Genomic DNA, 13924 nt, shown 5'->3' on the forward strand with positions numbered 1-13924 from the left:
AATCGCGAAAAGAGCAAGCAAAAATCAAGAACTAGTTCGCCAAGTAAGAGTAAAGCCAAGTTAAAACTCCAGACCTTTACTCCTACAGCAGCATGCTTTCCAGTTCCAGGAACTTGGCAAAACAATGCTTACAACAGTTTGAACTGGTTAATCTGGTAAATTTTTGGTTTGAACTGGTAAATTTCTTTGGAAGAAAAACATTAACTCAGAAGGTAACTCTCGACAGGGGACCCGATCCACTGACATAAATTGCAGGAAAGAAGAATTGAAGGAGAAAGGTGGGACCGGGGATCTTTCCCGGACCTTTTCTGTCTTTAGACGCGTCTTCCGTAAGAGCATAGTGGTTTCACCACTTGTTACTCGCTTGGCGAAATTTAGGTTCTGATCCCGTCAATGATTGGAAGAATTTCTAAAGGTCTCTTCGAACAGGGCTGTAGTTAGCTAAATTCAGGCGGAGGGAGTAGATGTTCCCCCATGAGTTATTCCCAGGTTTTTCAGCCTTCACAACATGCAAATCGGCCCTTGAACACACACTTGCCCAGATATAATAAATAATGGAGCAGAATGGACTAAGTCGCTGATGTCCTTAAAAACCATCAAGCAACATAAGACGCGCCTGCCTCTCAGCATTCCCAATCCAAAATTTCGCAAAATTATTCTAAAAATTATTGGTACCACACCAACACGTACGCGATTCCTGTTCTCTGCCTGCGGTACAGGAAGTAAACATTAAAACAACCATTTGATATAAAAGTGGATTAATTTCAGAATCACAGCTTGCTGAAATAAAGCATGTAACTGTCACATGGGTGCCTATTTTATTCTGGTCGATCGCAGTATATATACAGCCACTGCTGCCGCTACCACTATCACCTGTCGTTGCAATTATGTTCAAGAAGGCCAGCTGTAGCTGGCCTTCTTGAACATGAGAAAGCCAGCTGTAGCTTCCAGATAATTTTAGAAGCGTTCAGCTAATAGATAAAGAGCACGGATGACCGGAAATGCCTGAGAATAATAGCCGAAATGGATGACCCCAATCCATCCGCTGACCGGAAGTGCTAATGGCTGGATATCCCCTTCAGCAATACCTGCTACTATGCAGTACGTAGTGCAGTATTTATATGAAAATTTGACCTTATATAATACCTGAACTTCAGATAACGTTCTAAATTTTGCAGTGTTGTCACTATCTGAATTTATATTACTGAATTTAACTATCTTTTTATAGTCTAGAAGGGCAAAATCTATTAAAATATTGCACATTTTAGTGACTTTTTTTGGCAGGAAATACAGTACAATGACGCTTCTCACAACGCAGAAGTTGCCCCTAGGCGGACATGCACTGCGTAAATCCGTGTCTGAGAAATAAAATCAAATAGAAAAAAAAAAAAAGATAAATAGGATTCATTTTCACCATAGAAAAAATATGCACTAAAATATTACTTTTCATTACATAAAAAGTAATTCTGTTTATGAGTACATGCAGAAAAATAATAGTGTGTAAATTAATATTAAAATGTTTACACAAAGAGTAGTTGGCATTTACGATTAAATAATAAGACAATACAGTATACTCGACTTGAAATATTTCATAAGGAAAATGTGAGGTTTGTATTCTCTAAGTTTTCTGTACGGTTAAAGTTTGGGAAATAAAAAAAAAAAAAAAAAAAAACCCTAATGAAAGATGTGGAAATCAGCTGAGTAACTCAGTGGTTTCTACATTTCATATAGCGACCTCTCTCCTTTCCTATCAGTTTTATTTCCATTGAATAATTGGAAGAATTTTTACAAATCATAATGGCGCATTCGGTACTTCATTCATATATTTAATTATTGAAATAAAATTTTGAAAACATTTTTTTTTTACTTTTGTTTTCAATAGTATCCGATGAAATAGGAAAAAAAAAAAAAATTACAAAAGCGAAAATCACTCCACCCAACCGCTTAGATTACCAAATTATTTTATTTTTATTTATTTTTTTAAATTTATTTTTTTTATTATAATGTTAGTATTTTTGTTTTACAATAGTAATGAATAAGAAAAAAAAAATGAAGTATATTTATAAATCTGAAGTTCAAATAGATTCCCACACGAGAAAAACGCAACAAAGACTTGCACGACAATTAATACAGTAATTACATGAAATATAATAAAGTAGGCTGAAAATCTAGTGTTGAAGAGGCAATTTTGGCAATTTTTTTTGCAGTTTTAATCTTAAGTGTAAATCCGTATGAATGCGAATCACACCGCCATGATCGAAGTCATCACATCTTTAGATATCAAATAAAAGCGAATTTGCTTTCCCAGGAGTCGCATTTCGTAAGTTTTACAGTACTTTCTCCATAGCAACTTTTTATCTGCTTGGGTGAGGGGGGGGCAAGCAGATAAAAAGTTGCTCATTCCAGTTTTTTTTTTTTTTTTATATTTTCCGTTTCTTATCATCTCCTCCAACTGTTGCACTTGCTTTTTTGCTGTTATTAACTTTCACTTCTATGTATTAGTAGGAAGCATGATTATCTTTTAGCTGGCTCAGCAATGATATAAAACTGGTGTCACTACCAAAGACTGTCCAGTGGGCAGATTTCATAACGATCTTTATTTTTACTTCATGGCTGGAATCGAGAATGTTCCCGTTATTTGTTCGTTTTTGATCGGATTATATTTGTTCAAAAGTTACTGGACGATGAAATTCAATAGAAAAGCTGGTGGCAGCATTTGGTAACATATTGCAGGAAATGAAAAAAATAAAAGGAACAATTTTATATTTACGTATTTAGGTCCTGATTTTAACTGTATAATACAGTTTGGATAGTTGGTTTGCTTTCTGATGTTTCGGCAGGAAGTAACCATTCTCAAGACTATTTTAGCCTACACAAGGTCACGCTTATCTCGTGTTGCTTACGTATTTAATTCTAGAGCTAAATTTGTTGTTATTTTTTCCTCTTTATGACGACTTCGCAATTGTGCTTCCTCATATTTATCACCAGCAGAACAAATTTTTCCTTTAGTAAATGAAATATTCTTCTTTTTGTATAATTATTTTATTTATCTTTGCTTCTTATAGTGACATAAATAAATACATCCTTGGGTTAAAGTTAATCAATATAAAACAGATATGTTGTTATAAATATTAATATTTAATATTTATAATATCAAAAATTCAGCATTTTTTAATTTTTATTACTACACCAGAAACTTTTGATTTAATATTGAGTCACATTGCTTTTTTTTTATGTTGACACGTTTATTATTATTTTTTTTTTATACAAAAATTTGTATACATGCTTATATGGGACACACAGCACACGGTTATAAAATTCTTAAAAAGAGCTTACTGTGTATCACATGCTCCATGCTCAAATTAGTTGTTTATCGTAACGTTGTGGGAATGAACACTATTCCTACTTTTATTACACTATGAATTTCGTAATAACTGAGGATTTACAAACGTATAACACCCCATCCAACAGATTTCTTCAGCAGGTATAAAAGAATAACGGAACATACTACTCTATAACCCTACCACACACATATCTGTGGGACTTGCCCTATGACTTGAGGCCGTCCGAAATTTACAGTATTGTCAGGGAAACCGCAAGTTTCCCACGGAAAGCTGTTTCCAGTTAGTATACAATGATGTGGAATGTTTTGCGGCTCCTTATTTTAAGCACTGTCCCTTATTATGGCCTCATTACACTAAACTTTACTCGGCCTTGACACAGAAATATTTCCTGGTCTCGTGTGGGAGGAAGGAGAAGGCCCTAAGGATGTAATCGAATTTGTGTTGTTGTACCAGTTCCTGCACTGTACATAAGTAATCAAAACGTGAAGGAACAGAAGGCACATGAAATATTCCCACGAGAAGGAGAATGAGAGTAGATGAATAAAGCAAAACAATATCAGTATGCATTCAAGTATGGATGAGGAAAGAGCCAGTACGATAACTGGCTCTTTTCTCAGCTGATAATGTTTGAGTAAGTGAAGGTACAGAGGACATCATTAGAAACTCATGTCAGACAAAGATTTATCATTCCACCTCTTCCTCTATTTTCCTATTTCCTTCTTTCTCTGTAATTTTTATTTGCCGTTTTCTAGGCATAGTAGGTTGTGACTCTCCACCCGATCGGAGAGGTCTGGATTCGAATCCCGTTGATAATGGGAGGACTCTATTAAGGTCTTGAAAACCGGAGATGAATCTGTCTTTAGTGTACGAGTTATTTTCCTAATAGCCATGAACTCTCGTGGATATAATCTTCAGACTTTCACCTTTCTGCTCTAAAAGAATACACCAAAATACCTATTTGTAGTATATTCTCTCTAGATATGCGATACATCAAAAGGAAAATATACAATTAAAAATAAACTACCATCGCGAATTTATCAACCAGTTACCATTACATCATAATTACGAGGCCTCCGTAGCCGAGTGGTCAGGAGCGGGAGTGTAATAGCACACGCTCTTTGAGTAGAGCGGGATTCAAGCTGCTGAATACGGTCGATCTGCCGACCAGCGTGGCAGATTATGGTCCATTTCTCTCAGCATGAATTGTTGAGGAGGCTTACATCCTGCAGTGGGTTGATAATGGCTGCACTTTACCATAGTTACGATGTCATTGGTTCCAGCATATGAGAGATTATACCCAATACACTTCTCCCTCAAATTTCTTTAATAATGCTTTCTATTAGTGCAAAATAACATTTCTTATTACTTTGTTCACACCTACTATTTTAGCAACTTTAGGTTAAAAATATTTTAAAAAATAGTTTAGGAAGTTACGTTTTAGGCGCGTTAATATACATGCTTAAAGCACATATTCTCTTCCTATTGTCTATCAGCCCCGTCCACCCGCACGTAATGCTGTTGTTATTTGGTTTTTAGGAGCATTAGCAACTAAGGCCATATTGCTCCGGGGATATGCGGTGGTCATTCCTTGACCTTTCCGCATCCTCCGTATTTGGTGGTCACGGGCTCGAATCCTGGTCTAATCAAGAAGCGTGTGCTACGCACTGCTGCTTCTGCCCACCTGGCTACGGAGGCGCAGCATCCCCGCACGTAATAACTTGACTTCTAGTCGATGAATTTTATATTTGACGTTTTTTTTTTTTAGAAAGATTTATCTAGTTATCGCAAATTTCATTAAAATTTTTTGACCAGTAGATATCTGGCAATTGTTATTCCTTTGCCGTCCTCCCGCATTTATGTTTTTTTATGAAAACCCCAAAAACGCAAAGTGTTAGAACCTATAATACTTAGTACCGTACGCGGGTTGAAGGAGAAGACTGAAGATACTTGTTGACATTAGACTTGAATTTCTGTAGATTATAATTTTCAGGAAATACGTGTGATGGAATGCTGTTCCAGAAAACAGAAGTAGAAGAAATAAATGAGGAAGAAAAGTTAGTTCTGTGAGTTTGAAGTTGGACAGTAAAAGGATGCTGACTGGTTTCAGCACCTGTTCGGACTACTTTGGAAGAGAGAGAGAGGGGAATTATAGAAGCCAATTCAGAAGAACAGTGCCCATGGAAGTATCTGTAGAAAAGGCATGCAGCAGAAACAGAACGTCTATGAGACAGAGTGGAGAGACTTTGTAAGAGATGGATCATTAATTAACCTAACTGCCTTCTTTTGAATAGAATCTAGAGAGGTTTTGGGTAATCGTCCCAAATGTGGGAACAATATTCCATGGTAGGGTGGATTTGAAATTTGTACAGAGTGAGTAGTTGTTTAGAAGAAAATTAACACAGAGCGAAAGAGAAAAACCCAGTTTTTTAGAGGCAGAGGAATCAATATTTGTGTATTTTCTTATGTATATAATAAATAAATAAATATAGAAGACTGAGTGAAAAAATACATGGAAGCCATATAAAAATTTTAATATAAAAATATATAATATTACAATATATAATATTGTAATATTATATATTGTAATGTATATAAAAAAAAAAACGATCAAAAGAGCAACGACTTTACGAGCAAACAAGATCATTTCGTTTCTACGCGTCCGTCACATTGTTCATTCATTCCTCAAATCAGCGCATGACAACAAACAATATCCAGTGTTTCAGCTACAATATACTACAGTATATGAATACCCTGTACATGATCTTGTTTGCTCATAAGAGTCGTTGCTCTTTTGATCGTTTTTTTTTTTTTTTCTATTATGAATTATTTCTGAATTAACGCACTGCTTACATTAACTAAGTTGTGTTTTAGATTACTTTTTATGCTACTACACTTGACAAAGAACAATTCTTTGTAGAGCCGTACGTGTAAAAGAACATTTATATAAAAGAACTTCACATTATATCACTGTTGTTTAACATTATTTCTTTTATGATGTTTATATTCAGTATCTTGTGTTAAGGTACTTATTGTCAAACAAATTTGATAAAGATTGATACGCTCTGACACAGATTGTCAAACCGAGTTTTGAAAGTGTAAATATTTCAGTATTTCAGTGTATTCCGATGCATTCTGATATAACAAGGACGAGGTAATGATTAAATCGCGACAGAGGGAATTCTTCTGCCTGCATGGTGTATTATTTATGTATTATGTGTGAAAAAAAAAAAGTATATGACTGATGCATTTAGGGGGGGATACAATGAGCCTCCTTTTACCCTTTGTGCTATTTTGGCATATTGCAATCTAAATGAATTTCGAATAAGGACTTTATCATTAAAATACAAAATAAAACTCTTAATCACATGAATTCGCCTTATAGTGATGGGCATTTTTTTTTTAACATGCAGTTCTACGAAAATGTATAGTCCTAAAAATATTTGTGCAGTTAGGAACTTTTTTTATTTGAATATGCTTAGTATTATATGAACAGTTTTAACAATTCGTTGAAACCTGGTATATGACAGGTTCGCATTAATCCAAAAATCTTCACCTAATCCAAAAAAATATTCATAAGGATATTCGCAAGTCCTAGATATGGATTTTCTGATATATATACAAATTATATAATTTGTATATATGTGCGAAAATCCATATCTAGAACTTGTGTAACTCGAGAGATACCCGTTTGCACGGATTTTAGCCAGTGACATGATATGCATTTTTATTTGTATAAAGTAAAACTAAAGTTCTCTCAAAACAGAAATTCAATCATGTCATAGAACTGTATCTCTCTAGTACTTTACAAGTTAGCGTGGGCTATAAACACATTTCCAGTAAATTAAGAAAATGTCAAATTACTTTTTCTTGGTTAATTACAAAAACGTTTACTACCAAATGATTTTGTAGTTAACGTTGTTTGACACTAAACCCTCGATATAGATTTGTGACTTGGATATTTCAACCTCTGAATCGACTTTACCATCAAGAATGTTACTACAAGGACAACCACAATTGAAAAAGAAATGTTATGCGGTCCATACGTTAGAGCAGGGCTGTCCAACCTTAGGTAGGGCCGCATCCTGAATAATAATACAGTACAGATATTAAAATATTTGGAGAGTCCTACCGTGAGGTTTAGCAAGCACTTCTAAAATTTCGTAATAAAGAAAGTCATGATGCTTATAAAAGTTTTTATTGAAACAGTAGACAAGATACAATTGTTTATAAATATTATTTCATTTTAATGAGAGCTCTGCAGTTCATTTTCATTTACTACCGTAGTTATATCAATATCGATACTTGTAATTGCCAATCGCAGTAAATGTGAAAGTGATTTATCAGTCAATAAACGTCTGTATTTTGATTTTATGATTTTCATCCTGAAAATGTCCTTCGCGCGTGAAAATCAAAAGGCCTAATCCACAGGAGGGCCGCACAAAATCGTTCAGCGGGCCGTGGTTTGGACAGCCCTATGTTAGAGTATTAGCCTAAATTTCTTATATCCCTAACAATTAAAAATAAAAAAATGCTATAAGATGAAATGTCTATCATACGTACATCTTCAGATAGCAGTGTTTGTATTTTCTTGTGATGGATATGTATAAATCCACGCTTGATAGAAAGCAAAATGCACGCACTGCTTTCTATCAAGCACCCTAGTCTCGGAGAACAACACTATGATATTTATTTATTGGAACATCACCGCTGCAAGAATGGAAGAAAATACAATTTGTTTGGACGGCATTGGAAAACTGCTCCATCATAACCCATCATTACTTTCAGGAGGCGTTTGAATTTCTTGGAACTCTGAAACGTTAAGCATTGCATCCTTACTCCCGTCCATTGTCTTTCTACTCATTTTTATTCTTCTATTTCATTTTTAATTCAATATTAGCGTAGCTGGGTGAAAAAGAAATAATCTGTGAATTGCACGATCAATTCATAAACTTGTCGCTTGCAGATTTTCAGTTCCAACCTTTCAGACAAATATTATTAGCTAAAAGCATGCCAAAGCAGACTCCGAAGTGTGGGTAGACAGGAGAATTTATCTTTGAAAAGCAAGCAAAAAAAAAAAAAAAAAAAATCTGCTATAAACTTTCCCTTTAACGAACCACACGAATCGTCATTTTGCCCTTTACGCTGACTGTTCCCCCATTACTGAACTTCGGGATTCTAAAAATAATAGTTGGTTCTTCCTCTTGAGATCCCAGGGAAACTTCACGTCTTTATCTATAGTCCTATAAGATTTCGTAGAGACAAAAATAAAACTAATTTTACCCTCTAGTGTAGTGCAGAACTTAGTAAAAATGCATAACTGGGTCTGTACTCTACCGCCCCTGTTTTACCTCGCCTGTTCTTTGCCAGCCTTGACATAGAAATGTGTGTCCTCGTTCTTAACGGTGAGGTTAAGTTGGTAATAAATTTCTACACTATTTTCGCTGTCTTCATATCTCTCTCTCTCTCTCTCTCTCTCTCACTCTCTCTCTCACACACACATACGCACACACATAAAAGCGCCAAGAGAAAAAATAGAGATGTCAACTATGACTATGACGTCACTGAATGGGGAGGTACTATAAGAACCGATGGATATCTGGATGATGAAAGGAAGAAAATAAAAGTCTAAAAAACGCTATTAGAGGTCAAAAAACAAAAAGAAGTAAATATTTATTTCAAGAAAATTTTGTTAGCTTACGAGTAACATAGTTGGCTATTGTAATGATTGATATACCCATGAAAAAACAGAAATACAAATATATAATTATATGTATCAAGTTAGAAAAAACTTTTAACTTCTAGGGAACCGCATGGACTACATACTAATACGTACATAGCGTCAAAATTAAAGTGATTTTTTTATAGATACGCAAATATTTTTTGCAATTTTTAAAAAGGTTAAAATATAAAAATAGTTTGAAGGTTAAAGAAAAGCGAAAAAATAACAAATTACAGGCAAAAGAAATACAGAATGTGGCAGATTGGTTGGCCGTTTATTTTATTTTATTTATTTATTTATTATCATTATTTTGGCATATCATTTGCTTTGGTTGTGGTCTTCCAGTGTGGAAACACATAATGAACCATATCGCACCCCAGCAAGAAGAGTGATAGGGTCAAAAACTGACATTTTTCAGGAAGTGCGCTTTAATATGAATATGAATTGATATCTACCATCTAGATTTGAAACGTAAATTATTTTTATGATTTGTTATTCGGTATGAAGTGAAGATGAAAATGACGTTATTTATTTTTGTCTCCGCAAATCCCTCTGGTGCATCTGGCCGTCTTGGGGAGACGGCAGGATGTACTTGATGTATTCTAATACTTGATGTAAATTCTAATTTTGCTGCAAACTTCTTCTTGGTGCAAATAATAAAACAATAATAAAATTTCTACTCCTATTTTTTGATATGTCACTTTCGATATGAAAGTGACATATCAAAAAATCATTTCATATGAAAAGAGATCATTGCAAAGTATAATATACAGCAAACTTATTTTTAATATTAACAGAATAATGAAAAAAAAAAAACTCAAAATAATTAACGTAAAAATAATTGTAAACATATAAGATTCAGTTTAGTAATGAATGGGCCTGGAGTACTGGGGTCCATAGTTTCAAATACAGATATATATATATATCTGTATTTGAAGATTCAGTTTATTTCTATTCACCTAAAAGAAGTTTTTTCATAACCCGGTTTTAGTGTAATTATTTTTTGGTTTTTTGATTGCTTTTTCGCAAACTCTCTTTCGCAGTCGCTTTAAATTCTGAGTCTGAATATGATGTTTTGTACAAAAATTTGAATGGATTTTTTCTTCTTTTTTTTCTATTCGCATATCAGTTTTGTGTTACTTATTTGCCGTTCACAAATTTTGAGAAATATCACAATACCAATAGAAATCTCCGTTCCTGTTTCTATGACTTCGTAAGGTTTCTTGTTTTCTTCTCAGCTCATATTAAGTGCCGCCACTGTGAAGGCATGTAAATTGGTCCGGTTTTCAGCGATTTCTTCACTGTTTTTCGATGACAGAAAGTACATTGTCATCTTAATATTTAGCGTAGTTATTGCATGCGTGTACAATGCAAACAAGTTTGAAAATCAAATTCAAACAGAAAAAAAAAGGAAAGATAAAACGATTGAGTGTAACGATTCAATCCAATGTCACTTTTATTGTTTGACTTCGGTATTCTTAGCGGGTGTTCCCATATGCCCCTTTTGTACCTATATTTATGCTATTTTTTCTGATGAAACTACATCCCAATTATCACCATGCTAATAACTCAAAGATGACAATTTTTGACCTATATCACTTTTCTCGCGAGGACGCGCAGTGCAAAATAGGATCGAATTAAGGGAGTGAAAAACGGGCAAAACACTGCAGACTAATATTGCTTTGGGACGTATTCACCTAACTTTATATTCGCCAGGAGAGGTCCATTACTGAAATTTTGCCACACAGGCTTTCTTACTTCTAGTTACGCCGCAGGTACTATTCGTATAGATCCTTTTGCCAATCCAGTTTCTTTTAAAAGAAAATTACATCAAATACATCGTCCTGCTGGAATATCACAGTTGTGTGTTTCGATAATGCATATCGTTAAGAAAACGAATGAGGAATTCCTGAACAGTAGCTAGATACTTGTACTTTTCGTGTGTAACAGTATTGTCGTAGAAGTAAGATCCCACTAGATTCCTGTTTCATAACCCAGGCCATATGATTACTCGTGGATCATGTTAAATTGTGCGTTGCTTCAGACGACGCTGGCTGTCCAAGCACAACTGTTGCATTTTATTCATTATTAGCACGTCTTGGTCTACCACTACTGGGGAAGTCTTAGGCGCACAGTTCTCTTAATTAAAACGATCAACCAATCTAATGATGATTGTGTGACTGACGTGTACCTCTGCTGAAATAGACGATCAAATCTCTCAGTAATAGACCAATAAACCGCTTGAACGCCTCGAACATAAATACTGTATTATGACAACTTCTTCCTCCAGTATTAGTTTTCCTTCCGCCTTGTCGAAATTAAACTTGCAACAAGAAAAAACGAAAATTAGACAACTTTATTTTCCCCTATGGAAAATTTATGAATGGTATTCATAAATTTTCATAATATGGTAATAATATTCATAATATGGTGAACAATGGTATTCATGACTTTTGGGATACTGGTATGTAATATATAATTTATCACACATTTCTTTGTTGTTTGCATGTATTTCTTAAACACACACTCTTTCTCTCTCTCTCTCTAAGGGGGGAAAAATTATAATTAAAATAATATCTGCTATTCGGGATAATCGGGCTAATGCCAGTTTCGCCAAACATTTGTGTACTCATTAAAGTGTTAGAGGAAATGCACTCTGCAGTCATTGCTAGGAAATTAAAACGAACGGTGTCAGTTATTTGAGACTGATTGTCCTCGTCTTCTTTTGTTTGATAACAGACAACAATATATACAGTGGTGGAACGAAGCCCTTGGCTAGACAGCAGACAAAACATAGTTCGGTTGCCATAGTAGTAACAACAATAGAGATAAAAATCACCCACGGTTCCATGTTCTGTAAAGTGAATGAGCCAGTAAAGATAATGCCTATTGGGAGTAAGAAAGATAATAAGAAGGCAAAACCAAAATAAAAAGGGCAAAGGAAAGATTAAAGTGCAAGGACAGGAAATTTAGACGTAAGAGGGGATTTATAGAGAGAGCGTGATAACTGTTGCCAGACCTTTGCTTCTTATTTTTTTAAGTAGAAAAAAAAAAAAAAAAATTCTTGATCCTTACTATAAATAGGCATTTAGTTATTAATTTTTTGTTTCTGTATTCATTTTAAACCAAGAAAAAATCAACACTGAAATAAAGGCAAAACTTTAAATGGTAAGAAATTTCGAGGCTTTTAAAAGTTTGTTCACAACAGGCTTCCGACAATTCTTAGTGAAAGTGAAAGTTAACGTAACGGAAACTGATCTGCATATCTATTATATAACTAGCTAAAGTACCAGGCCTCACACGTGTTACAGAAATAAAGGGTATTAATAATACATTGTATGTAGGTGTACAGTAATTGCCCTATTTTATTTTTGTGTACAGTACTAGCCCTGAAATCCACAAGCAAAAGTAGTTATGAAAGTTATATATATTTTTTAAATAGATTGTATGCCAATAAGAACATTAAGGAACAGTCCGGTTAACCCCCTCCACCGATTAATATTACAAAATTTACGAGAAAATCGATTTAAAGATTGTTATTATTATTATTATTTCTACGTTTGTCAAGCGACTTTTATTATGTTTGGAAATTGATAATGCCACCATTTTTCAATCTATACACGTTGATATTAATTATTATCGCAAATTTTCTAATCAAACTGATTTATTCTTTTCTTATTTAAAATGATAATTACAAAACATAAGTTGTTTCATTTATCGAGAAAAACATTCCATCGCGATGTTTTTCAATCGGTAATGGCGCCCTATTTACGCTCTGGGACAACCACACTGTCAGGGGAGTTCACAAGATAGAGAGAATACAAGAAACAGCACCTTATTTAGCAGTCACGGCCTTGAACCCGGTCACCCAATGCACGTGTGCTTATGCACCCTCGCGCTTGACGACTCGGATGCTGTTATAAAACGAACTTTCCGTTCTATTGGAAGTTAGTTTAAAATTTTCTTTCAATTTTAAACATATTTTAATCTGGAAACCTGGACTTAGAGGATTTGTTTAAAATAGGCATGTATCTGTTAAGATAATAGCCCAGTAGTCTTAGGTTCATATACGCAGAAAACATATTAATTCCTACAGACTGCAGTTTATTCCATTCTTAGAGTCAGATCATCAATCAAGCATCAAAGGCATTTGGGTTTCTTTACCTTTGTATTTGCTACTTGATATCAACATTGAAAAAATACTTCAGGAAAAGGAACAGCCAGGTAACTGATTACTCTAAAAGATAAATAAACACAGCGCAGATAATTTCTAATGACAGAAAAAGTGATGGCAATGAAACAAGGAGTACGTTGAATTCTGGCGAGGTGCCATAGTAGAAGAATGTGTAGTGTGATGCAAATGAGCTAACCCGGAACCAAGACAGCCAGACTGACGTGAGAGAGAGAGAGAGACAAGGCTGAAAGTTGAGCTAACAGGCTTACTGGCATGACTCAGCCTGATCTTACGATAGCTTGGTGTGCATAATACAGTACTGAATATCTCAATCCCAGTCTTCTTTTTTATTGGCAGAAATATTTATTTATTGTTCCTAACAACCTACTTTCATCATCCTGTCAGGTATTTCAATGCCAATACGTCGTTTGTATAAATACCTGTTTAATAATGCATTTTGGACTTTGCTGCTTTATTATTATTATTATTTTTTTGCAATAGGTGAAGGCACGTTGCCATTTAGTGGGCTAATTATTCAGATTACACACAACTGCAGTCTAGTAAGTGGTAGGTTCCTTTAAGATCTGCTAAGCCTTACTCCAAATAACAGATTCAGAATTAACAAATGATTTACTCCCAGCCACAGTAATCAGTTAAGGTCTCTGACAAAAATATCCTGGAGCCAAA

This window comes from Mastigoproctus giganteus, chromosome 8, assembly GCF_048544385.1.
Source record: "Mastigoproctus giganteus isolate SK-2022 chromosome 8, ASM4854438v1, whole genome shotgun sequence".
NCBI lineage: Eukaryota > Metazoa > Arthropoda > Arachnida > Uropygi > Thelyphonidae > Mastigoproctus > Mastigoproctus giganteus.